General features: G+C 39.3%; 1 protein-coding gene across 5 annotated transcripts in view; it reads left to right on the top strand.

Moving 5' to 3' along the window:
• The first annotated feature begins 10,053 nt into the window (after positions 1–10,053).
• Positions 10,054–10,503, top strand: part of BMPR1B (bone morphogenetic protein receptor type 1B) — a 418,825-nt gene continuing 418,375 nt past the window's right edge. For 2 of the 5 annotated variants that reach the window (XM_086704545.1, XM_086704542.1), the window contains exon 1: positions 10,056–10,235. The gene's annotated coding sequence lies outside the window, so the exon portion shown is untranslated. Of the gene's footprint in view, positions 10,236–10,503 lie in introns of all 5 variants that reach the window. The other 3 variants (XM_086704540.1, XM_086704541.1, XM_086704546.1) reach the window with 2 other exon arrangements.

The following is a 10,503-nucleotide window of genomic DNA, read 5'->3' as shown; positions in this document are numbered from 1 at the left end:
AAGTCTTCAAACGGCTATTCATTAATCGGGAAGTAAAGTGGTAATAGCATGGCAAGGAATTCTGAGGTTAATGGCATCTTGGTGTAATTGAGAGTAAAGCTGGCTCACTAACTTTGCCAGCTCCCTGTGAGCATCATACACGCACATCATTCTATCCTCTCCTAAGCGGACGTCATCCTGGAGTGTGAAGGTCATTAAAACAATGGCAGCAGCCACAAAAACAGTATCTTGGTTAATACCTTGGACACCTCTATGTTAATTTCATATATATTACACACTTCTCTGTTTTCACAAGTATTGTGTTCTAAATGCAACATTGTCAGGTTGCTAAGTGTAAAAGTACAATTATCAGTAATTTTGAATTTGAGTTGCAGATACAGTGATAATTCATGTGAAATGTTCTATTGAATGATTTGAAAATCACTAAAAGCCCTCACAGTCATTAACTTTTTGGTCAGTTGTCTCAATTTCTTTCCCCTCAAAAGAGTACAATGATGTGGGCAGCCTAAGGCAGCAACCTCATTAATGAGTGTTCAAATATGAAAGTTGCCTTTCTCCAAGTCGATTTCTCACTGCCCAGATATTTATTCTTCATGCCTTTTTAAAAAGTTTATTTGTTTATTTATTTATTAAAGTTTATTCATTTTTGAGAGAGGGGAGGGGCACAAATGGGTGAAGGGGAGAGAGAGGAGGAGACACAGAATCCGAAACAGTCTCCAGGCTCTGAGCAGTCAGTCTGACATGGGGTTGGAACCCATGAACCGTGAGATCATGACCTGAGCCGAAGCCAGACACTTAGCCAACTGAGCCACCCCGGGGCGGGGGGGGGGGGGGGGGGGGGGGGCCCTTAAGTTTTTTTTTTATTTTTATTTTTTTTTATTTTGAGACAGAGAGAGTGTGAATAGGGAGGGGCAGAGAAAGAGGGAGAGAGAGAATCCCAAGCAGACTGCTTACTGTCAGCACAGAGCTCAACGTGGGGGTCGAATTCACAAACTGAGATCATGACCTGAACTGAAATCAGGAGTCAGATGGTTAACTGACTGAGCCACCCAGATACCCCCAGATAATATTCTTCATGCTTGATCAGTGTCTTGTGGCTTGTTAGCACCATTCAAAATGCTGCCACTGGTTTCTGTATAACATACACAGTAGACTATAGTCACCAATGTACCAGGCTTCTTGTTAGCTTTGAGACCTCTTTCTTTTAACAGGGCTGGAATCTGAAGGATGATCTGCCCCTATTTCAGGAATCACGTTAGAGTATCAGCGTAGTTTAATTTCATTTATTCCTTAATTCTGATATCTATCTATCTCTAATACGTACAGGTCAGAAAACATAGTATGAACTAAAATGGGATTCAAATCACGTGATTTATCTATCTGTTAAACATGTATGAATGTCAATTAATATGCTACAGAGTGTGCTGAATGCTGGGGAAACAAAAATGCAAGCATGTAGTTTCAACCTAAAGAAGTTTAGCAACAAGGAGAAGAGAAAGATTAAATAAAAACTTAAAATTCAATATAATTTCAGTGCTTTAAAACCTTCAACAGAAGGAAAGGAGGATGCTAATTAAAATATTTCCTCACTCCCTGTTGATGTTGCAATTTCAATCAGGCACAAAAATTTTATCTTTAATATCAAATGATATTGAAAGTCCTCTGTGGTATCTGCGTGATGGCTTTGTCATTAACATTTCAGTCTGGGGCATCGTTACATCCATAGCAATGAAGTAACTTTAAGACAGTGAAACAAATGGTGAAGTATTTTTAATCACTAATTGTATATCTTTTTTTGTTTCACAAAAGAACAATCTTATAAGGTAAGTTCATGGTTCTAGAAAGATCTATTACTAACAGTGACAAGAACAAAATGATAAATTCAGCTAGAAGTATGTAAGTGAATTCATGCATTAGATTGCACTTTTAACTATAGATAAACATATGGTAGTATTCAGAAGATCTAGGGGGATGGTCTGGTTAAGAATGTGAGCTAATATCCTGGGTTTAAATATCCACTCCATCATGTACTAGCTCTGTACCTTACCAAGTTCCTTAATATCTCAAAACCTCATTTTTTTTTTTGCATCTGTAAGATGATGGTATTAATAGTATCTGTGATTAAATTAGATAACAAAGTAAATGCTATAGTACCTGGTACATAATAAGCAATGAACAATTAACAGTCATGATTTCTAGGATATTATTGTTCTTGTTATTTCAGTTCACCCTAAATTTTATTTAATCTGATCTATAATAGGAGTGTGTGTGAGAAAAATCAGTCTGTCCTTATTCTGTTTTAAGAACACTCGGTGGGTGAAACAGTAATGTTATGAAATTGATACAGAGTCATGTTAAACATTATTCATTCATTCCTCATAGATTTATCAAATTCTTAGTAAGCGCCAGGTGCCAGTTGTTAATTTTGTGTTTTTGTTCTCAAGAAGCTTTCATTTGCATCAGAAAACATCTTGAAATACTCAGTATCCAGATATGGATGCCCTGAAAATCTGACCAGTAATCTTAGCAGTATATAATTAACGATCGTTTTCTATCATTTAGAGATGATAGTTGTTGTGGACTGGATGTTTGTGTCCAACACCCCACCTCTCAAATCCAGACATTGAAATCTTAACCCCTCATGTGATAGTACTAAACAGTTGGGCCTTTGGGAGATAATTAGGTCATGAATGGGATCAGTGCCCTTATAAGGGGATGAAGTAATCAGAGCTTGCTTTTTCTGCCATATGAGGATACAAGAAGAATTCAGTCGTCTGCAACCTGGAAAAGGGTCCTCACCAGAACTGGATCATGCTGGCATCTGGATCCCTGACTCCCAGTCTCTAGAAGTATGAGAAATAAATGTATTGTTTAAGGTATCCACTCTGTTGTATTTGCGTTAGAGCAGCCGCGTGGACTATGACAATAGCCTTTGGAATTCCTGAGTTGTTGCAAAGCAATTTTACCCCCGAGCCAGTAACTCCCAGTACCTGACCGCAATTCCATCATCTGGGCCCTTCCCATCCCATACCCAACCCAAATTACTACTCAGGTTGGTCTGGCCATTTTGTGCTAGACTCTTGCTTGCCCTGATAGTAAATAAACTTGCGTGGCTTTTTTCTTCATTAAGGGTTGGTTTTTTTTTTTCTGTTTAAAAAGTTGTTTTTTGTTGTTTCTGTAAATTTTCAACAAACCTCCATGTCTCCTGCTGCCTATACATCCTATTTATAGAATGTTAATTGTTGTTTCAAGAGATCTTTTTTTTGAGTGGTCATTTCAGTTGAGAATTTAAAGATGGTTCTAAAATTGGCCTCATTATTCTAACAGCAAAGATATTTAGAGCACCTATTATGTGCTGGGCATTGTGTTATGTGTTAAGAATATTAAAAATTATAAAATAGGAGAGTGGTAATGCAGAAGTGTGGGAAGGAGTGACTAATATGCCTGGAGAAATGAAATGTTTTATGAAAGGAAAGACCTTTGACTAGGGTCTAGAAGGTGAATGTCAGATGATGAAGGGATATTGGTCAGGGGGCCAGATGGTAAAGTAGCCAGGAGAAGTTGTCAAGATGTTTGGCAAGCAGTCTGTCAGTCTGGAGTGTTTGGCAGATTGGCTGGAAAGGGATGTTGAGGCCAGATTATCATGGGCCCCTAAGGTCCCACTGGGATACATGGATTTATTCTGTAGGCAAACGAGAACCCTACAATTTTTTTTAAGCAGATGAGTTGTAATTACATCTTCAATATTTCGTGTATTCTGACTTACTATATAAATAGCCAGCTCAATTTAATGAATAGTGTTACTTAACAAAATCGCAAATCTGATCTGTGTTAAACAATTCTGCTACCAGAGAGAAAAAAATACATTTTCAAATATAATTTCCTTAAACTTCCTCCTTGATCTTTTGCTTCCTCGTTCCTGCTATTTTTTGGTACTTGGTGGACTTGTTTTCTCTTTTGGTTCTTTCCTCTTGAGATTTCAATTCTGTCCTTTCCTTTCCACTAATAGTAGCGTGAAATTTGCAGGATTTGTTCAATAGTGCCAAGGAAGGCTGTGGCTTTATTCTGCAGCATGCCCCAGAGATCATCAATTAAGCTATTTTTGTAGTATGGAAATCTATATAGTTTCAATGTTCTAGTATGAATATTTTCACAATATATTGTTTCAATACCTATGATATTTTTATAATTAGAAATGTCAACAGGGAATTCTAAAATGTCTTCTTTTAACGTAGTTATAGTCAATATTATTTCTAACATTAACAGTGTTAAATCTCTGTAATTTATAAAAGGCACAATCTCTGAATTCATGAAACAGAAGTTAAATTACTTTTCTCCACGAGCATAAAACAATTCTATAATTTAAGAACATATGATGGAAAGAATAGGCAATTAATAAGAGCCAAAACCCATTTTTTTTCCAGGTAGTTTCATTGGAGACTTGTTCTTCATGTGTTTTTGCTTTTTAACTTTTCTGTTCTTTTTTCTAGTACAGAAGGAAATAGTTGCTGTATATTTCTTCCTGAGGCACACACTGTAAATATACTGTGAGTCAGGAAAACACAGAAAAGTTCCAAGGTTGGCAAATCATTTTAGAAGGAAAAAGTCATCAGGAACATGAGACTCCAAAGAAACAGATGTAAGAATTACTTTTTATAAGTTGTGTTGCAGAATTTTTTCCTAATCTCCCAGTTTTAGAAAATATGTACGTGTATGGATCAGGATGGTTCAGAAAAAAAGATACTTGGACTTTAGAAATTTAGAAAAAAATTTAAATATTGAAACGACATTGCCTTCCAATTTCAACGGGATTAATTTATATCAGGCCCTGGATAATTTGGCAACATATAAATAGGTGGATATTAATATCTGCTTAATATCTGTTTTATTAAGAAAAACTGAATAATGTTGACAGCAAAAGAAAGCAAAATCATTTCAGCATTTTTACTTCAGGTTTTTTTCATGACTGTTCCCATTTCCGTTGAGGAATTCTGTTTCTCTTGAGCTTACATAGTGAACAAAATTAATTTGTTATTGAATTAGAATCTGTGTTATTTTTTCCTGTATATAATTACAGTTGTTTTGTATAAAATCAAATAGAGGACACCAGAAAACAGAGTAGAAGTTTTAGGCCATGAGTTTGGGAGTAATTTGATGTGTATTTTAATTGTGAGATTATGACTGACATGTATCGGAGTGAATGGATAGAAATATGTTCACATTTATTTGTTGAATTTATTTAATTATACATACTAATATCTATATTTAAATGAATTATATTAATGTTGATATTTGTGTTAATATTTTGAATTATTCACATTAACTATTTAAATATAGACGCGGAGAGTAGTAAGGGGTCTTAGAGATTTTTTAGTCTGTCTGCTCACCCACTGTAGAAACACCTTCTGTAATAGTCAACATTTACCTCTGGATACTTGTGATGAGAATCTCACTTCTTTATGATGCAATCCACTATACAACATGAAAAAATCTGATTTTTGAGCTAAACTCACCCATTCCAATTTAGTAAAAGTGGTTGTGTTAAAAAAAAAAAAGTGGCTGGGGGAGTAGTAAAAGACAGGGAAAAGATCCTCAGGAAGTTCACAGCTTGGCAGAGGGCTAGCCAAGGGCATTAAATGCTGACCAGAGAGGGACATTTTATTTTATTTTATTTTATTTTATTTTTTAATTTTTTTTCAACGTTTATTTATTTTTGGGACAGAGAGAGACAGAGCATGAACGGGGGAGGGGCAGAGAGAGAGGGAGACACAGAATCGGAAACAGGCTCCAGGCTCTGAGCCATCAGCCCAGAGCCTGACGCGGGGCTCGAACTCCCGGACCGCGAGATCGTGACCTGGCTGAAGTTGGACGCTTAACCGACTGCGCCACCCAGGCGCCCCGAGAGGGACATTTTAAAAGCCACAAACCCTATTGCTTCCCATGTTCCTGGCATGGCCAGATCTTCCCCCAGCTGCTACCTTTCCAAGGAGCTCAGGAAACATGAAAAAAAAATATAAAGGACACAAGTATTTTGTCTTTTCACACTTTCTAGGATCAGGCTCATGTATTATCTTAGATTAAAAATCTTCAGGTATTTTTGTCTAGTATCTGTTTACTGGGTACTTAAAAAATGTTCTCACTGGTATAGAGTAGTTTAGTGCACTGAATAAGACTGAGGTCTTGCCTAAGGTTCATATCCTGCCTCTTCTACTTCATAGTATGGCTTTGAACATGTTATCTAACTTCTCTGTTCCTTGGTTTCCTCATCTGTAAAATGGGAATGAAATAGTACCTTCTTTATTATGAGACCTCAGTACATTAATATGTGTGAAGTGTTCAGCAGCATGCCTAACACATGGTGATCACTCAATATGGCTTTTATTATAGAAGCTACATATTTCACCAATACTTATACCTTCTTATATTAGCAAGTGAGGATTTAAATATTCCAGTTGTTGAGAGATTTAATCTCTTATTTTGTGTCTGCAGAGTCAACGCATTAGCAGTGGGTTAAAAGGCAGCCACAGCTGTGTGAATTGTAGGGAAAGAAAGATTTCTTGCTTCTGCTGAAATATTTCTTTAATCTGATTCCCAAAATACCTCAAAAAAGAGACAAGTTTTTATTCCACATTTAGAGAGAAGCAATTTAAAAGCACATGCTCTAGAATGTTACTTAGCACAGTATACATTAATTTAGGATAATATATTAATGGTTGTCAGTCCTTTATAGTTTTGAAAGAGGGGAGGTGCAAAAGGGAAAGATGTGGGAGTAAGGATACCAATGAAGAGGAAACAGTTGGAGAAGGGGAACGGAAAGCCCAGAAGCACGCTCACCGTATTACTTTGTTCCTCAGGCCTGTCCTATTTAGCTGCATGTAAATTCCCCACGTAGTTTGTGGGCAAATGCCTACCTTCATGGGAAATAAGCCTGTGAATTCTTTGAGAGTCCTCACCTTTGCTGACCTGGTATTCTCTCCTGAGATATCTGGAACTTTTACAGGATTTATTTTTACAATTGGATGAAAAAAAAAAAGACATTGTGTTTTTGTTCAAATTTTGTCATTCCACCAAATGGAAACCCTCTCTCTTCTTTTCAATAGCTTCCCCTACCCTGCCGTCCCTCGTGCCTTTACAAGCACCACCATCCCAGGCTGCAAAGCAGGGAAGCAGCGTCTACAACTCTACCTGAAGTGTCTTTCAAGTCTGCTATTGATCTTGGTAGCCATGTCACTATGTTGGTTCAGATCTTCACTCTACACGATAGAGTCCTAACTGGTTCTGTGCTTCCATTTCTCCCTCTCTAGGTACCTCTAAATGACCTTTTGAAAACTCCATTCCAGCACTTAACTCTTTGTTTTAAAAATCACTAATGCTTCCCTATCGCCTAACAAGGAAATATCTACGTCGTTAGCATATCTGACAAGGTCATTCCTGAACCTTGCTGAGCCTGAGATTCAATCTGCTGCACCTTCTCCTCCTAACTTGGGTAGCAGCACTGAGCTACCAGCTGTTCCCTGGATGCACTCTGCTGTTTTCCATATTGTTCCCCTCTGCTTAAAATGCCTATTCTGTTTGCAGCTGCCCTTTCATCTCTAAAGACCCTTCAGGACCCTGATGTGACCACTCTGTCATTCCCAGGCAGAATAGCTGCTTTTTCTGTGCTCTAGTAGTTGTGTGTGCATGTATTGATCACTGTGCTTCTCACAGAATGTTCTAAAAAAAAAAAAAAAAAAAAATATATATATATATATATAAAATTTGTTTTTTGTCTCTTCTATAAGTTTCAAAAAGGAATCAACAGGGTTTGAATCTCAAACACCAGTGTGTGGCATGCCATAGGTACTCAATAAATGTTGATTGTTGAATGGCTTATACCTCAGATTCCCCATCCCTGCTAATTTCAATGCTACCTTCTCAGGTCCACTTCACAGTTTCCTTATGGTGCTCTGATTCTCTCCCATGCAGAGCGCTTTTTTTCCTTTTATGAAAAACTATACAAATTTCTTTATTCCTGTTGGAGAGTTTTTTTTGTACCTTATCATTAAAAATATCTCCTTATTTATAAGTTAGCTGAAATAGAATTGTGTCCAGAGATGCCTGTATTCCCTGGATCTGTGTCTTATGTCCAGCAGATGCTTAGGATATTTGCTGAATAGAGTTAAGCCAAGGAAAGCCAATCCTTAGCACATCTTCTGAAAAGATATGCATGACCCGAACACTGCTCCACAATGTCTGGTTTCATTGTGGTTTCTGAGGACAGAAATTCTAAGAGAAAAAAAATAAGTTTGCCAAATAAAAGTTATCAGTAATTCACACAGTACAGGGGATACATTCATTTAGATTTCTTTTCTTTTTAAACCTAGTTAATATCAGGATGGAAATGATACGAAATTCGACCGAAGACCAGCAAAGTAATTTAGGAGCACAGAGGACTTAAAGCGAGGGTGAATTGAATGGTTTCTATTTTAGGATTCTTGGGTACCAAGGACTAGATTATGAAGGTTGAATCAGGAAGGCAAGATGATGTCAATGGCAAACACTACCTGTTCTGAAAATTTTCTAGTGTTATACTAAACAGACCTTTCTTCTTCCAGTCCAGTATCAGGCACCAGAATTCAGTTTAGTCCTGAGAATAATATGTATGGTTCAGGTACGTTAGGGGGTAAACATACTTTCACGGGGATCCTAAAATTTCTTTGGGGGAAATGTGTGTGTATTTCACAAACTCATCAGTAAATGCCTGGAGTACCACCTGTTCCTAACTTGGGAGCTGTATAAAATAAATTTATATACAATTGAGTTATTGATGAGTTAAAAAGATACTTAATGTCTAACAACAACAACAACAAAAACCAATGGGAATAATTTTAGAAAAGGGAGGAGTTGAAAGAAAAAGGTTTGCCAAGACAGGGTAATAAATAGGCAATAGAGACAGATGAAGAAAATTGGAAAAAAGCTAGGTCATGATGAAATGTCATTAAGTCATTTAAATCACACATTTGGTGATGAAGGAGGAATTATCGGTATATTTACAAGATAGAAAAGTTTTTCAAAAAAAGGAAATTAATTCTGAGGATAGGCAGCTGAAAAGGCCTTGGGAGTTAAAAAAAAATTATAAGTCACAAGATATCTCCCTGGGAGACAGAACTGGAAAACCGCTGATTTAAAAAAGTTAACTCTTCTCCCCAAGTCTCCCGAAAGACTGTGGACTAGCTTAATTTATATTTACTTCCGTAGAAAATGTTTCAACACAAAGTTTTCGCAAGGAGACCACAAAGTAAAGCGGTTACATACTTTTCCAAAATAAACACTACTAATTATAAAATTTCATCAAATATAAATGGAGAGCGTTTTCTTTTTCTTTCTTTTTTCTTTCTTTCTTTCTTTCTTTCTTTCTTTCTTTCTTTCTTTCTTTCTTTCCTTTCTTTCGTTCTTTCTTTTTCTTTCTTTCTCTCCCTCCCTCCCTCTCTCTCCCTCTTTTTTTCCACCAGTTTCAAAATATTTGAGGAAAGGAAATAATTCATTTCCCTAGGAGGTCCAACTGTGTGTTTCAGAGTTCCTACACCCTGGCCCAGAAAAGCAGACATAATCGGATGTGTGTGCGTATTTTCTGCGAGGTGCGTCAGCATTTTATCAACTTCTCAAAAGTGTCAGTGGCCCTGAGAAGTTCAAATTCCCGGCACTAGATTGTCTTTGGGAGTCCCTTTCAGCTCTCAATGTACCGTAATCCCACGAATCTTTGTTCTTGTAACCTAGCCTGTTTTGAAACCCCTTCTTCCACACATCTAGGACTGCCATCCAAGTGATGCTCTGCGAAGCGGGCTAAGCTGTGGAAGTTCCCCCTGGACCCGGGGCTGGGGAAGGGTATGAACAGCGCAGCTCCCCGAGTCCGCTCACCACTCCTTACACAGGCAGCGGGGCTGGGGCAGCTCCAAGTGCGCCGAGAAGTGTAATCCCTCCGCTAAGTACTTGGCTCTCAGTCTCCAATCACTAGTGGGAGCTGGAGAGGGCAAGTGAAAAAAAAAAAAAAAAAAAATCCAGAGGCAGCCGAGGAGCGAGAGGAAAAAAAAAAAAGTCCCGCGGCGGCGGCAGAGCGGCCGCGGCGGCCAGAAGTTGACGGTGCGGCGGGGCGCGGGGCGCGGAGTTGGCGTGGGGCCTGCGCGGGGCGCCCGGACAGTTGGGGGGCCGCGGGGACAGCGGCGCTCAGGACGCCAGTGCCGGGAGCTCAGCGGCGGGTAAGGAGCGGGGGGGGGGGGGGGGGGGGGCTTGCGCGCGGGGCTCGTCCCTGCAAGCGAGCGGGAGGCAGCGGAGCCGGCGTGGGCAGGGGGGCGGCGCGGAGCCAGTGGCGGCGCTGCGGTAAGGAGCCAGCGCGCAGGGGGAGAGGAGGAGAACGTGCAGCGCGGCCGTGGGGCGGTGCGGCGGCGGGCAGCGGGTCACAAGGTGGCCGCCCGGGCTTTGTGCGCGGGCGGCGCTGCCGGGACCCCGAAACCTCGTGCCGGCGCT

This window comes from Puma concolor, chromosome B1, assembly GCF_028749965.1.
Source record: "Puma concolor isolate L17-30 chromosome B1, mPumCon1.1.hap2, whole genome shotgun sequence".
NCBI lineage: Eukaryota > Metazoa > Chordata > Mammalia > Carnivora > Felidae > Puma > Puma concolor.
This window is presented reverse-complemented; position numbering and strand designations above follow the sequence as displayed.